General features: G+C 48.1%; 1 protein-coding gene across 16 annotated transcripts in view; it reads right to left on the reverse strand.

Moving 5' to 3' along the window:
* Positions 1-15503, reverse strand: part of TSPAN9 (tetraspanin 9) — a 199489-nt gene that overhangs the window by 143149 nt on the left and 40837 nt on the right. For 10 of the 16 annotated variants that reach the window (XM_072799401.1, XM_072799395.1, XM_072799402.1 and 7 more), the window contains one exon: positions 14713-14796. The exons of the other annotated variants lie outside the window; for them this stretch is intronic. The gene's annotated coding sequence lies outside the window, so the exon portion shown is untranslated. The remainder of the gene's footprint in view (positions 1-14712; positions 14797-15503) is intronic. 16 annotated transcript variants of the gene reach the window in all.

Genomic DNA, 15503 nt, shown 5'->3' on the forward strand with positions numbered 1-15503 from the left:
CAACATGGAAGAGAAATTGGTAGGTTTTCTGCTGCCATCTAGTGGCCAACACCAATAAGAGCAGGCAACGCGCCAGGCAGCAACCACCCCCCCACCCGCCCAAGGGGTGACCGGTAGTCAGCCCTGCACACCTGGACCAGGAGTGTACCGCCTGCTACCTGAGGCAGAACCTAGCAGAAGGCAGAGAGTGCAAGAAAAGTGTGTAAAGCATTCTGGTTATCCTCCAGAGACTGAGGAAGGAGGAGCCTGGCCCATTCAACCATGTAAGAAATAAAAATGGTCGTCTGCCAGGTAAAATAAAAACTTAAAACAATTATTTTAAATACAATTTAAAAATGGTGCTCTGACTCTAGGGCAAGGCTCTGCATAAGCACTGAGAAAAAGCAGGTAAATAAGATGCTGGCCCAGGCCACAGAAACCTTCCTGTGTGGCCGTTACTCTGCTTTCCCAGACCCCAGGCTGCCTCACTCCTCTCACACACATCTACCAGCCTCTGACTTTGCCCACGTTGGTCCTTCTTTGCCCTGCAAATGTTGCTGCCCCTTCCACATCACATCATTCCCTCTCCTCATGTTCTCAGACTGGGCTGCAATTACCGGGTTGCATGTCCCACCAGATCCAGCCCCCTGCTCTCACCTAGCTGTCACAACCACAGAACTGCAAGCTTGACTCCACAGGCCAAGCCAGGCTGAATCTCAGCACCCCAAGCACTTCTTTCTTACCTCCTGTCCCATGGCATGCCAAACCTGCCATGCCAAACCCCAGGGCCACTGTTCCCCAGACCTCCCTTCATCCCTCCAAAAGGCCCATCTGTCTGCTGGCCTGTGAGCCTCCTGCCACAGGCAGCCTTCCACCTGGAATCAGCAACCCTGAGCAGAGGTGAGAAGGTCCTCATAGATGTTAGATGTTCTCCTTGATTGGCAGAGCACCAGACAAAACCAGGAGACCCAGGCTCCAGCCTCACTTGGTCCCTAACTGGCTGCACCACTCCCAGCAAGTTTCTTCCTTCCTAAAGCCTTCAAATTCCCCATTTGTAGAACGAAGGATCATTACTTGGTTCTCTTTCAGGTCAAAATGTCTATGACACTAATTCATACTAATGTGTCAATGACTGATAACAGCTAATTGTATAACTGTTCCCACTATCCTCTCATCTCAGGAAGGGGAGAGCCATGACCCATCACCCATTCATTCATGCAGTAACTGAACACCCATATGCTTCTGGTGGGATCAATAATTTTAGCAGTGCGACTTGCTTAGGTCTGCTCTAGCCACAAGAAGAAAGGCCAGTGAGGAAGGCAAAATGTCAATGCAGAGCAGACACCGGCAAAGTGGAAGGCAGGAAAGCACTCACCTGCGCCTGCACACACTCCTGACAGAGCGCCTAAGCCTAATGGGACACTCTCCACAGGCCCTGCTTCATGTATTCCCCCTCACAGCAGCCCTAGGAACTGACCGGGTTTGGAACTGCAGAAACTGAGTCACCCAAGTGCCACAGCCAGTGAGTGTGGAGCTGGGATTCCAACACTAGCGGGTGCTCAGAAATGGCCCTTCCCTCTCCTGCCCTCCATCCCCATGAGTTCACGGTATCCAAGCCCTGAGGTTCCTCCACCCCGCACTCAGTTGTCCCTCCCAGCAGCCCCTTAATTATGTCTGCACAACAGAGTCAGTTAGAGCCCTGGAGGGCAAACTCCAACCGTCTGCCCAGCTTTGAAGAAGCATCATTCTAGGCCATAGCTGAACCCATTCTGTATGATACACTCAGCCGGATGGCATGAGCTATCTTGGAACTGCCCTTGGATAACAGAGGGGAAAAAAGAAATGAATACACTGCGATGAAAGGCCTGGAAGGATCCAGAAGGCACAGCAAGTGTCACCTGATTTCCCCCAGGAAGGGCACTGAGGTTGGGGGGCGGTTGTGGGAATGGGGTCTCGCATCTTTCATGCTGTTATCTTATGTTACTTCATTTTTTTGCAGCATATTTCATAGAGTAAATGAGTCATTATCTTAAACACTTTACACAGAGAGATGGCAGATCTACAACTCGATACGTATAAGGAGAGTGCCAGGGGACAAACCAGGTCTCACAGGACAGGGCCCTAGAGCAGAAAACGAGTCCTCGGCTTTTTCCAGGGTGGGTGGGGTTCCTGGTGCATGGGCAGATGGTGGAGTGGTTTCTGGAGCACAGAGACAAACTCTCTGCCCCCCAAAATACCTCACCCATCTGCTCCTTCATGCCTGAAATTCCTTCGCTGAGGGACAGTCTTTGATTCCTTGGTCAGAAATAGGTCTGAAACCATAAACCCACCCAAGAGAAGCAAAACAGTGCCTTCAAGTCATAATCAGAGGGAACAAGGTCACTGGTGTTGGGGGAACAAGGCTCTCACAAGGCTCTCAGAATCATCCCATAGACAAGATGGGGACATTGAGGCTGGAGGCAGTAGTAACCTGGTAGATTAATAATTGCACAGAGGTGAGAGAGAGGATTGTCTGGGCCAGCAGGCAGGAAGGCATCTGTCCTCACCCTGACTTAGGTGGAAAGAGACAGCTGACCATGAATGGGAAGGACAGGCTGAAACAAGTGTGACCACCTGGGCTGAAAGAACCAGACTCCAGAAACTCCACGAGCTGGAGGAAGAGACAATGCCATCAAGAGAAGAGCAGGTAAGAGAGAGGAACAGATCTAGAACTGGTGAAGCAGGAGTCTCCTGTACCACACCGCTCCCAACCTTGCTGGATGCCTGCTCCAGGGCCTGAGCATTTTAAACAGGATCTAGACAAATGGGGCCACACCGCAAAAGGCATTAATAGGATGGTGGAAGACCGTAGAACTGGATGAAAAGAAAGTGGAGATGTTAAAACTGAAAGAGAATGCTCAATGTCATGGGTTGTCAGGGAGCTACAAATCAAAACCACAAGGAGAGAGCACTTCACACCCACTAGGATGGTCATACTTTATTTTTTAATTTTTCTTTAATGTAAATAAGGGTTGGGGATCCCTGGATGGCTCAGCGGTTTAGCACCTGCCTTCAGCCCAGGGTGTGATCCTGGAGTCCCAGGATGGAGTCCCACATCGGGCTCCCTGCATGGAGCCTGCTTCTCCCTCTGCCTGTGTCTCTCTCTCTCTCTCTCTCTCTTTCTCTCTCTCTGTGTATGTGTGTATGTGTGTGTGTCATGAATAAATAAAATCTTTTTAAAAAATGGAAATAAGGGTTGGCACAGATGTGGAGAAATTGGAACCCTCCTACATCGCTGGTGGGGATGTGAAATGGGGTCACCACTGTCAAATACAGTTTGGCAGATCCTCAAAACGTTGAACCCAGAGTTACCAGATGATACAGTGATTCCACTCCTAAGTTTATACCCAAAAGAATGGAAGACAGGTGTCCAAACAGAAACCTGTGCATGACTGTTCACAGCAGGCCTACTTTGCAACAGTCAAAAGATAGGAACCACCTGAATGTCCAACAACAGATGAATGGATCAACAAAATATGGTATATCCATACCATGGAATATTATTTCAGCCATAAAAAGGAATGAAGTACTGACATATACTATAACTTGGGTGATCCTTGACGATACTACACCAAGTACTGAAATAAGCCAGACATGAGGGCCATGTTATATGATTTTATTCACAAAGAACATCCAGAATGGGCAAATCCATAGACAGAAATCAGATCGGTGATTGCCAGGGGCTGCGGAAGCAGAGACCAGGGGATGAGGTCTCAGGGGTGTGGGATTTCCATTTGGGGTGATGAAAAGTTGTTGAACCAGGTGGTGGCGATAGTTTCTCAGGACAGTGAATGTAATTAATGCCAACTGATTGTCTACTTTAAAAGGTTAAAATGGTAACTTGAGGTTATATGTGTTTCGCTACAATGAAAAAATGTTTTAAAAAATGGAGAGTTGCCTCTCTCTTTGCATCTCTCATGAATAAACAAAATCTTTTTAAAAAATTAACAATGGAGAGGACTTTGGGAGGGACATGATACCCGAGAGCAAATACTGAGGGCCTATCCAGAAGAGGTCAGAGGACAGGACTTGTTCTGTGAGTTCCCAGAATAAGGAACTTAACGGGAGGCAAACTCTTGACAGAACGGTATACACGATGGCATCTTCGCCACATGTCAGGCACTGTGCCAGCAGCTTCATCAGCCTGAGATGTTACCATTATCCCCATTTCTAGGTGACAAACTAAGGCTCCAAGAAGGTAGGCCACGGGCCCAGAGTCACAGTGGGGGAGCTGACTGCACCACTGCACCCCTGCTACAGTGCAGAGAACATAGCAGTAGCCTCATGAAGTCCAGGCCCAATCAGGCCCCACTGTCACCCGCTTGCATGTGGCCTCTGGCCATTTGCTCAGCCTTGCTGTGCCTCAGTTTCCCCCACCTTAAAAACTGGAATAACACCAGCAACAAGGTCCAAGGCCTGTTGAGACAATGAAATGAGATAATGAATGTGCCCAGCAGCTCCTGGCACATGAGGGGACTCCATAAACATAGAGTTCCTTTTATTTTCCCCCTCAAATGTGGACAAAATTACAAAAGTAAACAGTCTGAGCAGGTAGAGAAGGCCCTGCAAAGGTGGTGAGGAGGTGAGATAAAGTAAAGGCACCACAGAGCAAGGGCAAGTATCAGACGGGTTCTGGCCCAGATGACCTTGAAGCTTCTAGCACTGAAATCTACTGTGGCTACAGTAGAGAGCTTTTTCCCCAGAGCAGGCTACGCTGGAGGAAAGGAGGAAGCCATCCAAGGACACTGAGATCCTAGAGGAACCAGAGTCCCCACAAAAAGAAAAAAGGTGTAGAGAGCCGAGCGGCTGGGAACAACAAAAATAAAGTTCGCCAATAAAAATAGAAGTAATGTACGCTTTTAGAGCAATCCCATGTGTGCCAGACACTATGCTTAGCATTTTATATAGATTATCTCGCTGAATTCTCACATCTCTACAGGGCAGACACTATTATTATCCTCATCTCACTGAGGAGGAGGCTCAAGGTAAAAGGGGTACAGAAGCTAGCTCGAGGTCCTGCAAGCAGGATGCACCCACCTCTGCCACAGCCATGGGCCAATCCTAAGCTCCAGCCCCAAGAAACCCTATCACCAGACTGGAGGGGTGATGGCCTTTGGACTTCATCTGCCAAACTCTTGCCTTCTGCTTTCAGGCAGAAGTCCTTGCAGAGCAGAAAATCAGCCCCAAGCAGAACCTTGCCCCCACCCCTTGCCCATTCCTGGCCAGAAAGCTAAAGCTAGAAGTTAATGCGAAGAACAAATTGTGAGAAGACCCAGTGAATATTTGGGAAAATTCTGTCAAGTATGGGGGGGGGGATAAAAGGGGGCAACTTCTGTTTTCACCAGTTCAATCAGCTTGGGGAAGAAACCACAGGCCACTTGGAGCGTCTTGCAAATGCTCAGCCCAATCCCGCCGGTGTGCTGGCTCTGCAGTGAGAGGGGTTCATGTTTCCCGAGCTGGCCTGGCAGGACCAGCCACAGGCCCACGGCTGACTCTGCAGTGGCCGGGGAAGCAAAGCAGCTGGAACATGACCCTCCGGCCTTCCCAACAGCACCACCCACCACCCTGAAGGAGCCGGAGTCCTTGCGGTTCCCAAGCCCGCCCCTACCTGCCTGGTCCGTCCCCCTGATCAGTGGCCCCTTCAGAAAAGAGGCTGCCAGGAAGGCATCGAAGGAGACCCGGGGTGCGAGCCACAGGACAGGGCCTGGGGGCACTGGGGGAAAATGTGAGCAACTGGCAGCAAGCAGGCTCTAACTCTGCCTGGCTCTGACCCCGGAACCCCAATCCACAGCAGAAGCCATTCACCTTCCTGTCCTGCCACCTCAAGAAGAAACTATGAAAATAAGAGAGCTGGATCCAGAAAAGCACGTCGTTGAGATCCTCACTTGTTCAGTAACTCTTTTTTGTTTTTTTTGTTTTTTGTTTTTTGTTTTTTTGTTCGGTAACTTTTAAGGGCATCTAATGTCTGGGACATTGCACCAAACCCTATACCTGGACAATCTCGTTTCATTTTGGTGACAGCCCCTCACAGTAGTAATCATCGTCATCACCATTTCAAAGGACAAACAGGGCAGGAAAGGGACTTGTGCAATGACAAATTAGTAGGTAGTAGAATGAGGATACACACCCCTTGTGGTCTGACCTCAGAACCCACACTCTTAACCAAGATCCTTTACCATTTCCTAAAACAGACTCTCAGGAGCTAGTAAAAAGAATTATTAAACACAGTTCCCAGCCTCAGAGCATTTACAGTCTGATGAGGGAAATGGATAGATAGATCCAGTGCTCAGGGAAACGGCCTACGAATATGTGTATTATCACCCAAAGCGTGCAGTTTCTGCCTCCAGTATACAAAGGCACAGACCAAAGAACCAATGGAAGACTCAGAAAGAAGATGATGGAAGTTTAACTTTAAAATATGATGTGCACAACAGCCAAAAGGTGAAAACAAGCCACATGTCCATTAAGAGATGACTGGATAAATAGAGATGTGATGTATCATACAATGGAATATAGTATTCAGTCTAAAAAGGGGATGAAGGGATCCCTGGGTGGCCCAGAGGTTTACTGCCTGCCTTCGGCCCGGGGTGTGATCCTGGAGTCCCGGGATCGAGTCCCGCATCGGGCTCCCTGCGTGGAGCCTGCTTCTCCTTCTGCCCGTGTCTCTGCCTCTCTGCCTCTTTCTCTCTCTCTTTCTCTGTCTCTCATTAATGGATAAATAAAACCTTTTTTAAAAAAAATAAAATAAAATAAAAAGGGGATGAAGTTCAGACCCACGCTATAGCACGGCTGACCCGTGAGGACACAATGCAGAGGCTACTAAGCCAGTCCCCCAGGGACAAATGCTGGTTGATTCCACTGATATGAGGGACCTCAAGGCCTCAAACTCGGAGACAGAAAGAGCAGTGGTTGCCAGCCTAGCGGAGGGGAGTGGGGAGTTGGGGTTCTATGGGCACAGAGTTGCAGTTCAGCAGGATGACAAAGTTCAGGAAACGGATAGTGGTAATGGCTGCACCGTAACGTGAATGTACTTAATGCCACTTGTAAAGGTAAACGGCATGTGCCACCTTGACTGGCCTAGGGCGCCTGGATTAAACATTACTTCCGGGTGTGTCTGGGAGATGGCTCAGATGAGATTCGTACTGGAATTGGTGCAGTCAGTGAAGTAGCCTGGCGGACACCAACCAGTCAGTTGAGGGCCTGAATAGAACAGAAGGTGGATAATGGAGGAATTTGCTCCCTTTTTCCTGCCTCCACTGCTTAAGCTGGGACATTTCTTCTCACCATCCATCCTTGGACTAGAACGTACACCATTGGATCCCCTGGTTCTCAGGCCTTTGGGGTCAGACCAAATTATACCACTAGGGTCCCTGGCTTGCAGATGGCAATGGGGCTTCTCAGCCCCCATAACTACATGAGCTAAAATCCCTCGTGATCGGTCTCCACTTATGTCCTATGTATGTCATATCATCATATGACATCATATGATAAAAGGTGTGTGTGTCTTTGTGTTTCTCTTGTTGGTTCTGTTTCTCTGGAGAACCCTAATACACTACTGAGCTGTACAGTTAAAAATGGTTAAAATGGTAAATGTTATGCATACCTTGGCACAATAAAAAAATTTTCTTAAGCCACCTGGGCGGCTCAGTGGTTGGGCATCTGCCTTTGGCTCAGGTTGTGATCCTGGAGTCCCCCGATAGAGTTCCACATCAGGCTCCCTGCATGGAGCCTGCTTCTCCCTCTGCCTATGTCTCTGCCTCTCTCTCTGTGTTTCTCATGAATAAATAAATAAAATCTTGAAAGAAAGAAAGAAAGAAAGAAAGAAAGAAAGAAAGAAAGAAAGAAAGAAAGAAAGAAAGAAAGAAAGAAAGAAAGAAAAGAAAAGAAAAGAAAAGAAAAGAAAAGAAATTAAATAAATAAAATAAAATAAAATGCTGGTGGTGATAGTGATAGCCTGCTGTTCCTTAAACTTTTTTCTGTCTTTGCTGTAACCAGTGGGAAACCCAGAGTGGCAACCCCAGCAGCCTCGTTGTGGGGTACAGAGATGCTGAATCATTATGAAGCCAGGAAGGATGTGGAAATTCAGTCTTTTATGTTTAAGGCTTTCTTGAAGATGACCTGGAAACAGGCCTTCTGTGTTTTGAAAGTGTATTCCCCACTGAGTGCAAATAGCCAAGAAAGTAGTAGGTGGGATCAGCCTGTTTGTGTTTGCAGGTCCATAAGAAGCCAGCAGAGCCCTAAAAGTAAAACCCAAGGATGAAGAAAGTGGTCAGGGCTCTCTGGATCCCTAAGATAATGAACCATTGAAGCCACCCCATACGGGGTAATAACCTCTCCTCCAAAAATAACAGTATTACTAGTTTAATATTAGTTGTATTTTCATTGATCCCTTACTAAGCATTTTATAAACATTATGTCATTTAATTCCTGTAACATCCCTGTGAGTTTTAGTTATTCCCACTTTATAGAGGAGGAAAGTGAGGCTCCAGAAGTTAGGAGCAGTGCTTATAATCTCTGGGCTAGTGGCCCACGATCTGAATCTCTCTGATTCTAAACCTGTTTTCTTTCTTTTTTTTTTTAAATTTTGTTTGTTTATTTATTTATTTATTTGAGAGAGAGAGAGAGAGAGAGAAAGTACAAGGAGGGGTGCAGTTGGAGAGGGAGAAGCACACTCCCTGTTGAGCCGGGAGCCTACATGGGGCTTGATCTCAGGACCCTGAGATCATGACCTGAGCTGAAGGCATACACTTAACCAACTAAGCCACCCAGGCGTCCCTAAACCTGTTTTCTTTTTTTTTTTTTTTAATTTTTTATTTATTTATGATAGTCACACACACACAGAGAGAGAGAGAGAGAGAGAGAGAGAAGCAGGCTCCATGCACCGGGAGCCTGACGTGGCATTCGATCCTGGATCTCCAGAATCGCGCCCTGGGCCAAAGGCAGACGCTAAACCGCTGCATCACCCAGGGATCCCCTAAACCTGTTTTCTTAATCACTATGGGATACCAGTTTCCTTGTACACTTGAACATAACACACTCAAAGGAAGTCTCATCGGTGAGAGTGAATATTGCCACAAAGTCCAGTATTTATCCAAATAATATGTGTAGGAGCCTTAAAATGCCAGGTGACATGCTAAGTCATGATCAATATCCTCAAAACACAAACAAAAAGGTTGTTGTTGAGTTTGGATCCCAAATGCTCTCTAGGCTTACTCGGGAGTCAGTTTCAAACTCATCATTAACCACAGAACTGTTAAGACAACAAAGCTTCCCCCACTCCCATCCCTCTATAGTCAAACCAGGCAGGACCGGCATTATCTAACAGGCCATGGCAATGACATCATTTGAAATTGGGCTTTCCAAGGCCATTTAAGGCAGGAGCAGAAAATTCTTCTGACAAAAGCCATTTGAACTACAAAGAAAAAATCAACTGGGATTGCGTGAGTGGATAGAAACTTAAATCAGGGTTTTCTTTTGGAGAGAAGTATACTGTCTATCCTAGAGTATTCGGGAAACATGACCAGTAAAAAACAATGTGTATTTGTAAACATCATTCTTCAATTATAAATTGATGGCCAACTACGGACAAAACTGGAGTGGGGAGACACTGATAAAGAAGAAAGACGGGGGGGGGAATCCCTGGGTGGCTCAGTGGTTTAGCACCTGCCTTTGGCCCAGGGCACGATCCTGGAGTCCCGGGATCGAGTCCCATGTCGGGCTCTCTGCATGGAGCCTGCTTCTCCCTCCTCCTGTGTCTCTGCCTCTCTCTCTCTCTCTTTCTCTCTATGTCTATCTTGAATAAATAAATAAATAAATCTTTAAAAAAAAAAAAAAAAAAGAAGAAGAAGAAGAAGAAGAAAGAGGGGACTCAAAGGCAGAGGACCCACCTCCCCAAACACATTTAATGCCATGCTTTGGAAAGTGCTGGAGACCTCACTTTGCAGGGCACAGGCATGTACATCCATGCAAGAAGTGGCCTGGATCCTGGGAGATGCTTGAGGTGTTTTTATTCTTGCTGTCATTATTGTATAGTAAAGAAAGTCTAGGGGCACCTAGGTGGCTTAGTCAGTTAAGAGTCCGACTCTTGGTTTCGGCTCAGGTCATGATCTGAGGGTGGGGAGCTGGAGCCCCCAGTTGGGCTCCACGCTCAGTGTGGAGTCTGCTGGAGACTCTCTCTCACCCTCTCCCTCAGCCCTTCCCTTTCATGCTCTCTCTCTCTCTCTTTCTCCAAAATAAATAAATAAACCCTTAAAAATTTTAAAAACTACATAAGAACAAAAAAAAAGAAAGGAAAAGTCATTAATAATTAGTACCATCATCTGCATTTGGGGTATATTCCCTCTAGTCTTTTCTCTTCATGTTTCTAAAAAATTAGGATTTATAGCACATATCAGTTTTAAATCCTACAGTATTTGCTTGACACTTTCTCATAAGCATCATCTTCTGTCAGATATAAGTTTTGAAGACATGACTTTTTTTTAAAGGCTGAACAGAAGGAATCAGATGAACATGTCAAAATTTACATAACTAATCTATTGTTGGACATTTGGAATGTTTCCAATTCTATTGTAAATAATGCTATAATGAAAATACCTCATGCATATGTGGGTACATATATACATATATACACAAACATATGTATATATGGTTAGTTCCTCAATACAAATTCCAAAAAACAGAATTATTGAGCCAGAGGGAAGGAATATTTGATATAAATTTCCAATAACTGTACTAAAATTAATATTGAGCAGTGTTGCATTTTTGCAACTCCAGACATAAATGGTCCCATATCTTTATGTTTTCTGCATGGACCAGTCTCGATCATGCTGACAGCTGAGTTAGTCCTGTTAGCCAGGTATTTTCCACTTCTGTTTTGAAGTGTCTCTTTATAAATAAATAAATAAATAAATAAAGAAAGAAAGAAAGAAAGAAAGAAAGAAAGAAAGAAAGAAAGAAAGAAAGAAAGAGTGAGTCTCTTTATCCAGGTGCTCATATACCAAATGAAAATGTGGTTCCAAATCACTCTGGCAGCCCCACCTTTAGCACTAGTTATAACATGTCTTGCATCAGAGGTAGGTAATAACATGCCTGTTTCCTTCCCTTTCATGTAAACTCCAAGAACTCAGGGCCTTGGCCCTGCTCATGTTTGCATACTCTCTGCACAGCTTCCTTCAAACCACTTGTCTTCCATCAAGGGTCCTCAAACTGATTTCCATACTCCTCCACACACCCCATGTTCCTCCCCAGGAATTCACAGGACTGAGTATGTCACATATGTCATAGGATTTAGAAGTGAGAAGGATCTGAGATCTTGGGCAAGTTCCTTGCCCTCTTCTGGTACCTCAGACGCCTTGTCTATAAAATGTTGGGTAATGATACATCCCTCAGAGAGCCACAGAAGGACAAAATCTGATAAATTATGGAAAGTGCAGGGCACCTGGCTGGCTCAGTGGTTGAGTGCCTGCCTTTGGCCCAGATCGTGATCCTGGGGTCCTGGGATTGAGTCCCACATCAGGCTCTCTGCAGGGACCCTGCTTCTTCTTCTTCCTATGTCACTGCCTCTCTCTGTGTGTCTCTCATGAATAATTTTTTTTTTAATTATGGAAAGCACTTGTGTGACAGGAACCTCAAAAACACTCAACAATCACTTTTGTTAAAAAGAAAAAAAATGGAATACATGAAAACAAACCCACCAAAAAATTGCTTAATCCTCTACCCACTGGAGGAGATTAAAGAATCATACAGCTGTCTTTCTCATCTGAAGCTCATCCAGGTCCCAAATGCCTGGGTAGAGATTCAGAACCTTCAGGGATTGCACCAAAGCCACTGAACCTCAAACCAAGGGTAAGGGAGGTCTAGCAAAGCTCGCTGTGGCAGGCAGGCAGGCAGGTCAGCGCGGAGCCACCGAAGCTCTGGTCAGCTATGAACAAAGGAGTGAGGACAAGCGACAGGGAAACCAAAAAGCAACCACCTGAAATCACTCCAACCAGAACAGGGCTTTGGGGCACCAAGTGCAAACAGGGAGATGGTTCAAAGTACCTGACTCCTCCCAACTGGGAGCCTGGAAGCAGGTTGACTAGTATAAGCCGCCACTCCCTAGCTGACCCTGGCCAGATCTGCTATTGTTCATTGAGGATGCTGGGAATTGAGTCACCGTGGCATTGTCCAAATGCGCTATCAGGAGGAAACAGCTGGACAGCCCAACACCAAGTGCAGGAAACCCCAACCTCCACCAGGGCTCCCCTCAGAGCCCCCACCCTGCTTGGGAGGCCCAGCATCCTGCTCGCCTAATCCCTCAGAGACCCCTGATCAACCCCAAGGCCTCCACAGTCTGAACAGACCTCTCTGTTTCCTGCCTCCGTTTGCCAGGGACAAAATACACATTCTTTGTGTGGCATTTTGGCAACACTACTAGGGACAGGGAGGTGGGGGGCCCCTGGGTTCAACCTGCCAGTAAACAGAAACCAAGGTGCAATCAAACGGGAAAGGGAGGACACACAATGACACTGAATCAAGTGGAAGAGGACATATGTATGGCAAGGAGAGGGTTTTTCTCAAGACCCAAACATGAGTGAGCGGATGCCACCTCACTGCAACGTTGCACTCCGGTGGGGCTAGAGACACCCCTCTGGAGAGAAGAATTCTTGTCAGTTTCTGTATCTAGAGACTTGACCAGGGTCTCCTGCACTCCCACAGAGGACCCAAAAATCCCTGCTGGGATTTAGAAATAACTCAGAGAAGCAGCTGGATGGCTCACGGTTTAAGGTCAGAAAGAGACGAGTCTGACTCCTGCCTTGAATACTGCATAGCTGTGCAACCTATGTGGTGTGAGTTATATCACATACCTAACCACAGGCAAGTAGAAAACTCAAATTGACGATGCCAGCAGGATTAACAGGCACAGTCCCACCTGGTGTCAACTCGGATGGGGGGGTCACGAAAGCACACACCCCACCTAGACTGGTGGCTGAGACTCAGATCCAGCCAATCGTTGCCACTGACCAGCATGGCCTCCATGTAACCAGACTTTTCATCTCTAAAGAGCTCCCAAATCTCTACTTTTGTGAAACCTCTTCCACGTTTAAATTAAAAACAAAAAACAAAAAACAAGAACACCAACGGGGCCCAAACAAAATACATCTGTGGCCTGGATCTGATTTAGGGCCACTGGACTGAACTGCCACCTCGGCTCCTCAACCCTAGGTTCCTTTTCTTCAAGACGAGGGTAAATACAAGTGCCTGGTGTGGGAAGGGTTCGACAGATAGGCCCATCACACTTCACACTGTGAAATCCACAGAAGTGCTTGACAAGAGTGACTTAACTCAGCCAAGCTAGAAGGGCCTCGAGGAACACCCACCCCAACCTTCTCATTCTATTGAGAGGAAATGTCAGAGAGGGCCTGTGGCTGACCCAAGGTCTGCAAATGAGCCCATGGCAAGAGGGGGGCTGGACCCAGGTCCCGGGACAGTCACCTAAGCTGCACAGGCCCGAGCAGCCCCTCCTAGTTACAGACTCAGTTTACCCCAGATGCCTCCGTACCTGCCCCTCACAAGTGCTGGTCTTGCCAAGAGCTGTGGGCAGCTCCCCCAAGGCCACATCTTTGCCTCACTACCAGAACTCAGCCTCACACCAGACAGGTGACAAGCCTCACCTGCTGTAACCTGACCGATGATGAAACTCAGCAGTGATGCTCCTCCTCCCTCCTCCCCCTGCATCCCAGCATTCCTCAGGCTGGCCCTGTGCCAGGCTCAGTCCTCTGACCTATCCCAACCCAGTACAGCAGGGGGTTGGGGGGTAAAGGAAGACTGGGCATGAAAGAGATGGAGGTGACATCAACAAGCAGAGAGGACAGACAGGGGACAAGGAGCCCTGAAGAAAATGAGGCAGGCCAGCAGGCCAGGAAGTGTGCTTGGGGCCAGATGGCTTGGTACAGCTGGAGGAGAGAGAGTGATTGGAGGGTAGGGGGCCGGGAGAGAGGGCCAGAAAGGATGGTGTGGCTGCTGCTGGGACAAAGGTCCCCAGGCTGAGAGGGCTCTGGACGAGCTCCCTGCTAGGTTTCTGCCACACAAAGGTGCTAATTAGGCAGAGGGAAGCCCATCCTGCCAGGCATAACCAGCCGCCTTCCAGAGCCACAGAGCTTGTTCCTGGGGTGAAGGAGCCTGCCAAGGTTGCATCCTGTCCCCAGGCCCCCGGGGGTATCCTGTTCGAACCTGCTCTTACCGGAACACTTTTCACCCTTGGTGTCTCAGAGTAACGGCCCTGGAACATCTCTTGGCCCTTCCACAGCATACATTAGAGCCTGCCAATTAACTCTAGCTGAGAGGCAGACCTTAACCTCCAAGGGGCAACCAGGAAAGTAGAGGAGGAGTTTGGGCTCCGAATCCCCCCACCACGGAGGCTTCTCAGGGTGTAGAACATGGAGGAAAACCAACCCCTCATGTGACAGCAAGGCCCAGAACAGGGAGCGACGTGCCCAAGGTCACAGTATCAGTCGATGCAGACAGACACCTGGCTCTGGAGGCACCAGCTGGCAGGCCTGTGATGACAGGACACCACCGCCGCCCCAGGCCCCCACCTGGGCATCCCACGCTCTCACCCAAAAACACCTCCAGAGCACAGCCAACACTGCTGCAGCACCTCACCGCCCCGTCCCCCTTCTCACACTTCTCACAGAAGCCCAAGGTCACACACACCTTCTAGCACAGGTCTCTCTCGCACGCTGATGGCTCCAATCTCGAGCGGCAGCAGAGAAGTGGGTAGGACGTGTCAGCAGCCACCTGTGGGAAGTTCTCAAGTTAAATATCCCATGGGGCTGGGGTGGGCAGGGATGAAGGAGGAAGAGGGATGATGGAAGAGGGCAAGGCTGAGACCACCAGCAGAAAGCACACACAAACATCACGTGGCTGAGAGAGAGGGCTTCACCACAGTGCTCTGGAGAAACCAGAGAGAGATTTGGAGACTCCAACAGGTTTCATAGGGCTCACAATCAGGCTTCCCCTCCAGGAAGGGACACAGACTCTGGAATCTCCCAGATTGGAGTTTAAATGCTTCTCTGGGGCATCCCACCGTATGACCTCAGGGGGCAGCTAATGAGCCCCTCTGAGTCTGGTTTCCTCATCTTATAAAGGAGTACCTGAGGCATAAAGGGAACACAATGACTGATGGTTATTCACGTCACTGGGGCTTTCTGCACTAAACTGCCTTCACCCCTTTATGAGCATCCTGAGGGCAAAAGGCATAGGCACTTGTCCAGTTAGGGGTCAGAGGATGAGCTGTGAGAACATTCATCTGTGACTGACTTTCTAAATAACATCTGACCTACCTTTCCTGCAGGTGTTGTAAGCCAAGGGGCCTGGGTGTGCTCACAGTGTCACAAGGAGGGTGCTCAGCATCATGGTCACCCCCCTCCAGACCATGGCCCACGGTTCCTGAGGGCAGGGTGACAGTCCCCTGAGCCCTTGGCCCTGTGGCCTCCAGCTCTCCC

Source organism: Canis lupus, chromosome 25 (assembly GCF_048164855.1).
Source record: "Canis lupus baileyi chromosome 25, mCanLup2.hap1, whole genome shotgun sequence".
NCBI classification, from domain to species: domain Eukaryota; kingdom Metazoa; phylum Chordata; class Mammalia; order Carnivora; family Canidae; genus Canis; species Canis lupus.